This window comes from Herpailurus yagouaroundi, unplaced genomic scaffold, assembly GCF_014898765.1.
Source record: "Herpailurus yagouaroundi ecotype Mexico unplaced genomic scaffold, PumYag 221, whole genome shotgun sequence".
NCBI classification, from domain to species: Eukaryota; Metazoa; Chordata; class Mammalia; order Carnivora; family Felidae; genus Herpailurus; species Herpailurus yagouaroundi.
In genome coordinates, this window is record NW_024412452.1 from 15,618,059 (window position 1) to 15,630,330 (window position 12,272).

Genomic DNA, 12,272 nt, shown 5'->3' on the forward strand with positions numbered 1-12,272 from the left:
AGTTTATATTACAAAGTAACTCTCCTCATATCAATTCAGTTACCAGCATAAGAAAATTTTCCTTTCAATACAGCTTTTCCTGTCTTTCAGGCTAATGGAAAAAATGATTGGTGTATTTCAAGTGAATGTAAAGGACTCTTTTGGCTCTGGTCTAGTATCAATATTCTGGGTAACAGTGTTGGAGAAAATTGGGCCCTGGGGGTTGTCATCTCATTGGCATGAAACGTATGGAAAACACACATACATTTATTCTGTTGTTGAACTATTTTCCTAAGCCTGTTACTATGGCTTCTAAGTGCATCAACAGGCAGGCCCCTTTACATGCTGCTCTTCACATCTCCAAATGCTCCCTGTCCTTTTAGTCATCGCTATTCAGAGCAATGTGGAAGAGCAACCCAGGTTTCACCTGGGAGCTTATTAGAAATGCAGAACCTTGAGCCTATCCCTGACTGCTGAATCAGAATCTGCATGGTTACAGGATCCCCAAGTCAGTCATGACTGCAAAAAAGTTTGAGAGGTGACCATCTACATGGACTTTCCCTAGTAATTTTGACCGCAATGATTCATGCCTCTTTTTTCTGAACTCCCACCTTACCTTTTGTCCATTCTGCATGATTTAGCATTTGATTATATAATCCTATGTTTCTCACTAATTATTGGACATATGCAAATATTATTTCCCTGACAATATTGTGAGCTCTTTGACCAGGGGTTGGTAAAATTCTCTAAAAGGGAGGCACCTGGGTGGCTCAGTCGGTTGAGCAGCTGACTTTGGCTCAGGTCGTGATGTCACAGTTGGTAGGTTCGAGCCCTGTGTTGGGCTCTGTGCTGACAGCTCAGAGCCTGGAGCCTGCTTGGATTCTGTGTCTCCCTCTCTCTGTGCCCCTCCCCTGCTCTCACTCTGTCTCTCTCTCTCTCTCTCTCTCTCTCTCTCTCAAAAATAAATAAACATTTAAAGAAATTTAAAAAAAATTCTCTAAAAGGCCACATGGTAAATATTTTAGGCTTTGCAAGCCACATGGTGTCTCAGTTGTATATTCTTTTTTGGACTTTAAAAATTAAAATATATTAGGTAGAAAGTCATGCAAAAACAGACCCTAGTATACATTTGATTTGTGGGCAGTAATTTGCCCACCCCTACCCTTGGCAAGGCCAGAGTTGTATGTTGGGCTTTTGGTACAATGCTGTTATGGAGGTTTGCAATCAATGCTTATTTAGTGGGTTGTTACAAGTCATTTCACATTCCCTTCTGCTTTATGTTCTAAAACATTTTGAGGTTAGGTTTAGAAAAAGTTACAAAAAATTATACTATGTTGATAAAAAGAAATATTTACATATTTTAAAAAGAAGCTATTCATAAGAATGGAAGATTTTAGGGGCACCTGTATGGGTCAGTTGTTTAAGCCTTAGACTCAATTTCAGCTCAGGTCATGATCTCACAATTTGTGAGATTGAGCCCCGCCTCAGGTTCTGTGCTGACAGCATGGAGCCTGCTTCTTGGGATTCTCTGTCTCCTTCTTTCTGCTTCTCTCCACTTCCACATGCATGCGCTCTCTCTCTCTCTCTCAAAATAAATAAGTAAACATTTATAAAATGGAAAATTTCAAATAAACTCATATATAGTTTTTATTTTCTTATGGGTGCTAAGACAAAAATAAACCATTAATTTGTAATTGACAAAAGAATATAATAATCCTTAATTTTTCATTAAGAACATATTGCTAAAGAAATGCTGATATTTATTCCAGCCTAGTATGAGTACATCAATAGTAAAAAGAATAAAAGTAATATGCTGAAGTAGTTGATTTAAAATTTTTTATGGCAATATATTTTTTATAGCTTGACCACAATATTATTCTTTACTAAGTGCTTGTTAACTTGTAACCTGATATTATTATGAGCCATCCATGGTGTTTAAAGTATTTATACACCAGGATTCATTCTTTGATTTTTGATTCCATTAATACTTAAAGAATTGAAACAGTGTTACCAAGAGAGGAATGAAAAAATATTCTAGGGAAAGCAGCAATATAACACATTTTTACAAACAGATACACACACACACACGCACGCACGCACGCACGCACAGGCACACATAAGCTCAAGCCAGCATGCTGACCTGTGTTATTGCTCCAGGCAATGTTGGGAAGAGAAATGGGTTTTCTGTTTAGGAAAACTATTTTGTGGGTTTTTTTTTTGTTTGTTTTTTTTTTTTTGCTTTGTTTGACCCTTATAAGAAAACCATAATAAGCTTATTTTGAGACCAGAAAAATATTGTAATTCTCCTGGTAGGAAAGACCAAAAAACATTACTGTTATATATCTGATAGATTGTTTCTTTCATTGGTATCAAAAGAACTGGCCTGTGTTTGGAGATCTGAATTTAATGAAAGGCTACACAGAACATATTTAAAGTTGTGAAACCATTTGCTATTAACATGATACCTAATTTTTCTTAAGACATTGTTCATCCACAGAGAAAGAAATCATATCATATTCAAGATTTAAGAGCAGATTATTTGCGTTTATATCCTTTTAAGCTTGATACGTTCATAAGAATAGAGCTTTTAGTTTTCTTATGCTTTAAGAGAATAAGAGCTAATCTATAAATAGTCAATTAAAAACTCATTTTTTTTGTTTGAACATATTTTTATGTTTCCACTGAAGGCTTTCCAAGTTTTATTTTATTTCCATGTCTTCTTTCCTGTCTGGAGTTATGTTTAATAATCTAAGAACACCACTAAACTGGATGTAGTTAACCTCACATCCCCAAAACATTAGATAATTTTGATCATTTTGAGGTGCTGCCCCTTTTTGCAGTTTTCTACTGGGTTTCCTGGGAGTGAAAGCTTGTAATTTCCAGATTGGCATAGAGAAACTTACTCTGAAATATGTCCAGGATAGTCAGGATGACGGCTTCACAGGAAGTCAGGTCTAGGGAATCATTCATTCAAGATGATCATGTTTAGGTAGTAGAAATCAGTGAAGGTAACTTCAAAGGTCAAAGGCCATGAGCCTACTTTTGTGTGTGTGTGTGGGGGGGGGAGTGGGGGCAGGAGCAGAGAGGGAGAGAATCTTAAGCAGGCTCCACACTCAGCATGGAGTCCAACACGAGGCTCGATCTCACCACCCTGAAATTATGACCTGAGCCGAAATCTAGTCGGACACTTAACTGACTGAGTCATCCAGGCACCCCGAGCCTACATTTTAATTAGTGGATTTATGTTTGAAAAATTCCATGTTTCCCTTTTGCACATGCATGTGATTATATGGATTCCCTGAGACGTGGCTGTGCATATTCAACCTAGTAAGGTGGAGAAGAGAGTAGGTACTGGGTTTTTACTGCTGCTATCTTTGGCCAACTCCCTTTATAGCAGAAACACAACTTGCCTCAATTCCTGCTTACATGCAGAACCCCATTCTTCTACACGAGGGACCATGTAAGTTAACACCCAAATTTGGATACTTCTGATGGTGAAAAAGGGTGCTATTAACAATGTCAGCTGAAAACAGATGTACAGCAGGGACATTTGGCTAATTGATTAATGAGGAATGTTGAAGAATGAATGGATACCATCCAAGTATTTATTCGTGGGTTCTCAAAAGCCCTGGATCTCCAGATTTGAGGAGCTGGTATAACAAAGCACTGGTTTTGGAGGTACACAGCTAATTAACATCCTAGTTTATCACTTGCTACATGTGTGACCTTGGGCAAATTTCCTAATTGCTCTTTTCAGTTTCCTGGTTATAATAATCCTTGCCACTCAATGTTGTTTTAAGGATTAAAGAGATGATGTGTGTATAGTATTTAGCACGATGTTTGGCACAGCATAATTACTCAGCACAATTACTTGTTATTATCCCTCCTGGACCAGAATCTAGTTCTAACTATATGAATAATGATACAACCACAGCAAGGTGGAAAAGAACCTTTGTGACTGCTTGCTCCATACATTCTTTGGCCTTCTAAGACAACTCCAGCCCAATGTCCCTTGATCATTCAGTAAGCTCTTACCATGGTTTCCCTTCATGAACATGGACCTCTTGCAAATATTTAGGCTGAACCATGAGGGTCAAGGCCTACTGCTTGAATAGATTACATGCAGCCACAATGACCCATTTTTTTTAGGATGTTTCCCTAATGCTCTGCAATATTTGACTTCTTGGAAGTGCACATTAGCAAGGTGGAAGATGTTCAGCCTACTTGTGGATGTATAAATTCCACAGTTCTGTTTTCTGAGTAACACAAGAGAGCTGAGGCCAGCAGTTTGCACATGAAAACAACATTTCAGGATTTCGAAAGCTGTTATTAAAAATTAGTCTATGGTGGGGTGCCTGGGTGGCTCAGTCGGATGAGCATCCGACTTCAGCTCAGGTCATGATCTCACAGCTTGTGAGTTCGAGCCCCGCATCAGGCTCTGTGCTGACAGCTCAGAGCCTGGAGCCTGCTTTAGATTCTGTGTCTCCCTCTTTCTCTGCCCCTCCCCTGCTCGCACTCTCAAAAACAAATAAACATTTAAAAAAATTTAAAAATTAATGTGAACATTAAAGTATATTGAAAACAAGGTTAATAAATACTCAAAATTCACCAGCTTCTAATTATTGTACTACATTTAACTATTATCTCTGCTTTTGAGCTTATTTGTGTCCATTGTGTCTATATGGTAGAATACTATATAATGGTCTGCTACTGTCATTGCACATCTGTTCTCAACTCCACATTCAGTGATGTTACTTAGGCAGCTTGAAATCAGCCATGATGGGTATATTCACATCATGGAAGCAGATGAACACAACAAATCAAGGCTTGATTTAATGTTTGTTGATTTTCTAGACTTTAGAAAGTGATAGGGGAAATGCAGATTAAATCTACAGGTATGCTCTGACTGCAACCAGTGTACTGTGAATATTACACAAAATTGAGGCAGTATACTCCCAATATTCAAAAAAAAATATTCTCTGATTGAAGAAGGAAGTCAGTCAGATCATTGAAAAACTAATGAAGTTCCTACATATATCTTCATTGCTTCACTTTCTCACTAACGTAAAGGAATGTATCAACCAACATTCATATCAGAACCACACTCTTGTTCATCTCTTGCATCCATAGTTCGGCGATGAATACAAGAATTTAACAAGAAATTACAGGAGTCTGGGAGGTTCAATTAGCTTACATAGAATTCACAGTAAAGACTATTGTGTATTTTATTATTTGCAAATCATGTGATGTGAAATATCCTCTATATCAGTGAAAGCTCATAATAAATGTGTGTGCATGTATGTGTGTGTGCCTACCTAGCTGTATCAATATTAAATATGTTCTTTGTTTTTGTTTTGATTTATTTTTTGGTTTTTTGCAGAGGGAGCTGGTTGTTAAACACTTACCAGAACATCACTTGTTGGGACGTATGGAGCTACTCTTATCTGATGTCAGAACTGCCACTGAGGGCAGTATTTAAGTATGGGAAGTTCAGGGCTTGGCCATTGTTGCACTGCTAATCCATGGACAGTCCAGATAAGTAGGGGTTAAAGCCAGAGAAGAGAAGCTTGAAGATTGAGACTGGAGGGTAGAGTGAATGGTAACGGAAGGTAGACACTTGGAAAGGGACACAGAATAATTCAGGATGGGAAAAGAGACAGCCAGAGAGAGAATGAGATGAAGGATGAGGTTAGTTCCTGAATTTGCTCCCTTAAAGGCACTCATTTAAAGGATACCTATTTTATGTGAGGCCCCCAGACTATCCACTGTTTTGAGAATACATCTAGAAGCGCTGTGCTGTCTCTCAGACAGGTTAGGGGTCTCTGAGGTTAGAGGAGTATTGGTAAGGTCAAAAGTGAACTTTGGTTTGGGTGAGCTTCCAACTCGAGGAGATTAGGGAGAAATGATAGCCATTTCGGGGAACATATTTCTTTAATACGGTAGGATGATTATTAGAAACACTGCAAACCTTGTTTCTTCTATTCTACAATTTTATGTCAGATTTCTTGGAGTCTCATGCTTAGCCATTAGATCCTCACATGGTATTCTTATGCCTGTTATCTACATCTACTACATATAATGTTTTTGCACATTTTTTTCTGATTTTAAAGGCAATCCATATTCATTATAGAAAATTTGGAAGTCACAAGAATATTTAAAAAGTTACTTAGTCAAATGCCATAATTCAGAGGTAATGATTGTTAATATTGGAATGTTTCCCTTAGGATATATGTGTATATATGTGTACATGTGTATATATGTGTAATATATACTCATATGTATATATGCATAGTATATATATTAGCATGTGTAGTCTTTTATTTGCTACTACATTATGTCATGAGCATTTTTATTTGCTCTTAAAGTTTTTTACTTATCTATACTATTGTTCATATAGAAAAATGCTAATCCTTTGTTACATTTTCTAAAAAATATTTATTAATGTGTCATTTTCCTTTTAAATTTGTTTTCTGTGTTTTTTGCTTTAAAATTTATTCTAAAACTTTAGATAGTTCAATGTATTGATATTTTAATTTGTTGACTGATTTTGCTCCCTTTTGTTCGTGTAATATCTTTCCACAACTCAATGACAAAAGTAGCCACAAAATATCCTTCCAGGTACACACATATATGTGTAGGTATGTGTATATATTTATGTATATAGGCATACATGTACAAAAAATGTATTTTTTAAAGTTTTTTTAATTTATTTTGAGAGAGGGAGAGAGAGAGTGCAATTGGGGAAGGGGCAGAGAGAGATAGAGACAGAATCCCAAGCAGGCTCCATGCCGTCAGTGCAGAGCCTGATGTGGAGTTTGAACCATGAGCCATGAGATCATGACCTGAGCCGAACTCAAGAGTCATACACTTAACCAACTGAGCCACCCAGGTGCCCCAAAAGCATGTGTATTAAATCTTGAATCCCTCTGAAATTCAATTTTGTGTAAAGGATTTAAATATGACTTAATTTTTTTCTGAAAGCCAAGTGAATTTTTTCAGAATGCTCATCAGCAGAATATATTTTCAGTTAAAATTACATTTGGCCTTTAGAGAGACTTGAAAGACAATGGATTAAACCAGAGGTTCTCAGACTTGCAAACAAGCATCAGAGTCCCCTGGAAGGCTTGTTAAAATCCAGATTGCTGGGCATTTTCTTCAGAGCTTTGAGACAGTAGGTCTGGGAAAGTGTCCAAGAATTTGGATTTCTAACAAGTTTGCAGGTGATATTGATGCTGCTGGTGTAGGGACCACACTTAGAATAACTGGTTTAAACAGCTAAGGGATTGATGAATATCAAATGGATCAGGGATTGATGGTCTGTCTAAAGCTAGGCCACGCAAGCCAGGTACTTTGGTTGTGTGATACCTTGGAAATCTAGGCTCCTTGGATTTTTCTGTTCCTTAATCCTTAGATTGGGGCTTTAGACTTTATAGTCCTGTGATTGCTCCTGCAACTCCAGGTTCACTCCAGTAAGAGGAAGAACAGGCTTTACCTGTATCTCCTCCACCACCCCTCCCCTCTCTCTACACTCTTCCCAAGCTGGACCTAGAGATTTCTGCTTAGAGCTTTTTAGCTAGAATTGTGTCACGTACCAACCTGTAACAGCAATTGGGATATAGAGATTTTTTTTTTAAGCTCATTACATTGCTACCCTGAACAAAACTGGATATAGAAGGCATTTGTGTACTGTTTGTGATTTCAGTGGCAATGTTTCTTTCTAGTGTTTCATCATTAAGGAGCTATCTTACTTTCCTTCCTCACTTATAAGGGGCTATCAGGCATAGGATCTTTAAATGTGATAATACGTTTTTCTTAATTGGTGTATTGATGTAGCTGAACTCATTGCAACAGCACATGTCCTAATACTAAATTGTTCTTGCATTTATGCCTGATTATTCTCTAATAGTCTATTGAATTTGATTGCATATATTGTATTTAGATTTTTACATTATTTCTCCTTTTTTTCCTTCAAATTTTTATTGCATTCTAGTATTAACATATAGTGTAATATTGGTTTCAGGAGTAGAAACTTACATATAACACCCAGTGCTCATCCCAACAAATGCCCTCCTTAATACTCATAACCCATTTGGCCCATTCCCCCATCCACCTTCCTCCATCAACCCTTGTTCTCTATAGTTAAGAGTCTCTTGAGGCACCCACGTGGCTCAGTTGGTTAAGCGTTGGATACTTGATCTCGGCTTGGGCCGTGATCTCACAGTTTGTGAATTTGAGCCCTGAATTGGGTTCTGTACTGACAGTGCGGATCCTGCTTGGGATTTTCGCTCTCTCCCTCTCTCTCTGCCCTTCTCTTGCTGTAATGTTTTTCTCTCTTTTTCAAAAATAAATAAATAAACTTTAAAAAAAGGGGGGTCTATTATGGTTTGCTTCCCTCTCTTCTTTCTCTTTCTCTGTGTTTATCTGTTTTGTTTCTTTTTTCTTTTTACATTTATTTATTTTTTGAGAGAGAGAGGCAGAGCACAAGCGGGGGAGGGGCAAAGAGAGAATAAGACACAGAATCCGAAGCAGGCTCCAGGCTCTGAGCTGTCAGCACAGAGCCCCAAGCGTGGCTCGAACTCACGAACCATGAGATCATGATCTGAGCTGAAGTTGGACACTTTACCGACTGAGCTACCCAGGCGCCCCTATCTGTTTTGTTTCTTAAATACATTATTTCTTATTAACTAAATTAGTATGTTGTTGACTTTAGAGTTATACTTAACAAGTTTTTATATCAGGCTTATTGTAGCTTTAAAAACAAACTTGTTGATAGTGCACTGTGTTCCTGGGAATCTGCTAAGCTGAGATTTACATGAATTGAATTTAAATTTTATAGACATTTTGTGAGGTTCATACCTTACCTATCCCCATTTTACAGATGAGGAAAGTGGGTTTGAGATCAGTCATATAAGGTCATCTATCTAGGAAATTCTAAGCCCCTTATTCCTTACATTAATTCTTGATTTATTTGGTATACTGGGAAGCCTTCCATCTTCTGTTATGTTGTAGAATAGCTTCTGTTGTATGGGAATTATTTATTTCTGAAAAGATTAAAATAATTTCTCCATCAAATAAATTCAAATATTAATTATCTGATTCTGTAGTCTTTTGGGAAAGTTATTTCATGATAACTTGAAGTTTTTCTTCCAGTTAATTTAGATTTTCAGTTTCTTCCTTGTCATTTAGATTGTCAAATTTATTAGCATACAATTGAACACAGAATACACAGATGAAAATTATCTCCATATTTGTCACAATGTCTTTTTATTAGATTTATTAAAGAGTGCTAATTGCATTGTTTTTTCAAAGAACTAGACCTTGGCTTTATCTATCAGTTTTCTACTTCTTTTTTTGTAATTCACTATCTATAAACATAACCATCTTTACTTTCTACCCCCTTTTTCCCTTAGAAAATTATTGCAGTTATTTTTTTTCCAGTTTCTTTAAGTAAATGATTAGTGTATTTTCTCTATTTATTTTGTTATTTTTAAAATTTTGACTTTATTAATTTGTTTTTAAATACAGCTTTTGGTAGAATTCCTTACCTTTTTATATATATCATTTCATTTTGCATTTGATTTTGTGTTTAGCCAATTTAGGAGAAATTATTTTAACTCCCAAAGGATTATAAATATATGTCTGGTTTTTTACTCTTAATTTTTGGTAGTTTCGTATTTTTTGTTATTTTGTTTTGTTTCATTATGATCAGAGAAAGTGGCCAGTATAATTTTAATTTTTTTTTTTAATTTTTTTTTTCAACGTTTATTTATTTTTGGGACAGAGAGAGACAGAGCATGAACGGGGGAGGGGCAGAGAGAGAGGGAGACACAGAATCTGAAACAGGCTCCAGGCTCTGAGCCATCAGCCCAGAGCCTGACGCGGGGCTCGAACTCCCGGACCGCGAGATCGTGACCTGGCTGAAGTCGGACGCTCAACCGACTGCACCACCCAGGTGCCCCTATTTTTAAAAAAAATTTATTTATTTGTTTTGAGAGAGAGAGAACAAACCAGGGAGAGGAAGAGAGAGAGGAAGACAGAGGATCTGAAGCAGGCTCTGTGCTGACAGCAGAGAGTCTGATGCGGGGCTCAAACTCACGAACAGTGAGATCACCATCTGAGCTGAAGTTGGATGGTTAACTGGCTGCACCACCCAGGCGCCTCTAATTTTCATACTTTGAAGTTTACTGGGACATTGTTTGTTTCTAGAAAATGATCAAATTATATTTTCAAAGACATTTTAAGGTTAAATATTATCTGTTTTTTTGTAGATAAAAATATGTGACTTCATCTTTCTTAATTATTTTGTCATCAATTAAATCTTTTATTTGATGCTTCATAGAGTAATAGTGGTTTATGAAGAATCCCACTATAACCCTATTTCTGTCCATTTCTTCTATTTTCATCAATATAAACTTTTTATATTTTTGTAACCTGACACATGATTCTTACGTCTCCTTTTAATCTTATAAATTCATCCTCTTTCAACGTTTATTTATTTTTGGGATAGAGAGAGACAGAGCATGAACGGGGGAGGGGCAGAGAGAGAGGGAGACACAGAATGGGAAACAGGCTCCAGGCTCTGAGCCATCAGCCCAGAGCCTGACGCGGGGCTCGAACTCACGGACCGCGAGATCGTGACCTGGCTGAAGTCGGACGCTTAACCGACTTCAGGCGCCCCTAAATTCATCCTCTTTAATTTCATATGTGCTTTTCTTTTTCTTCTTGGGTGTTTTATTATATATATAAATATTACTGCCTCTGCTTTTTTTTTTGACATTTGTTAGAAATATTGTTGACCATCTCATTCTCTGTAAGCTTTTTGTTTAATTTTGTTTTATATATTTGTCTTCTAAGCAACAGTTAGTTGGATTTTTATAAAACTAAATCTAAGTATTTTCCTTTAATAAGGAATTTTAAACTGATACTCATTAAGTGTTGTAATCAATGTTTTTGATCTACTTTTGGAATTTTATTTTATTTTTCTACGTTTATACTTCTTGTTCCTTTTCTTATTATCTGCCTTGTACTAGATAAACTGTGTTTTTTTTTAATATTTTTTTAATGTTTATTTATTATTGAGAGACAGAGAGAGACAGAGTGTGAGCAGGGGAGGGGCAGAGGGAGAGGGAGACACAGAATCTGAAGCAGGCTCCAGACTCTAAGCTGTCAACACAGAGCCTGATGGAGAGCTCAAACTCACAAACTGCGAGATCATGACCTGAGCCGAAGTCAGACGCTTAACCAACTGAGCCACCAGGCACCCCGATAGACTATGTGTTTTTTAATTTTTATTTCTTTCAGAAATTTGGAAGATATCATCTTACCTTCAATTCTATTTAAGCATTATTTTTTGGTTAAAAATACAGATATTTATCAATCTTTAATTATTCATTCAGTGGGCATTTTTTGTTGGTTTTGTTAACGAGGCACCATTCTATGCCATACGTTACCATAGCTGACAAATAAATAAATACATAAATAAAAATGGTATCGTCTCTGCCTTTATGAATTTTATGCTCCAGAGAGTAAAACATTTGCCAAAGAATCACACAACAATGTTATAAAAGTCAGGGTTCAACCAGAGATGTAGAACCACTGGAAGATGTATATTAAGAAATTTATTACAAGGGTCTGACTTACTCAATTCAGTGTGCTGATTAGGCAAGTCTGAAATTTGTAGGGCAGGTTATCAGAAAGAGTGAGCTAGAATCTCTTAGTCAAGGACTTGAAGCTGTTGTCCATATACAGAACTTTCTTCTTTAGGGAAACCTCAGCTTTGATTTTAAGGCCTTTCAACTGAGCGAATCAGGTCTACCTAGATGATCTAAAAAAAAATCTCCCTTGCTTAAAGTCAACTGATTATAGACTTTAATCACACCTACAAAATAATCTTCATAGCCACACCCTGATTAGTGTTTGATTGAGTATCAGGGGATTATAACCAAGTTGACACATCAAAGAAACAATTAAAAATGTAAAATGATCGGGGCGCCTGGGTGGCTCAGTTGGTTGGGCGTCTGACTTTGGCTCAGGTCACGATCTCACGTTCCGTGGGTTCGAGCCCCACGTCGGGCTCTGGGCTCATGGCTCAGAGCCTGGAGCCTGCTTCTGGTTCTGTGTCTCCCTCTCTCTCTGCCTCTCCCCCGTTCATGCTCTGTCTCTCTCTGTCTCAAAATAAATAAACGTAAAAAAAAAAAAATGTAAAATGATCAATTGTGGGAGTATAATAAGGAAGAGGTACATAGTATTATGAAATTGAACAGAAAGGGAAAAGTTGACTTAGGGAGGCTGCG

The 12,272-nt window shown here is 37.0% G+C and overlaps 1 non-coding gene across 1 annotated transcript; it reads left to right on the forward strand.

Moving 5' to 3' along the window:
* Positions 1-11,969: 11,969 nt before the first annotated feature.
* TRNAQ-UUG (transfer RNA glutamine (anticodon UUG)) lies at positions 11,970-12,054 on the forward strand. Its single transcript has one exon. It is a non-coding gene; the product is annotated as a tRNA-Gln (tRNA).
* Positions 12,055-12,272: the final 218 nt, after the last annotated feature.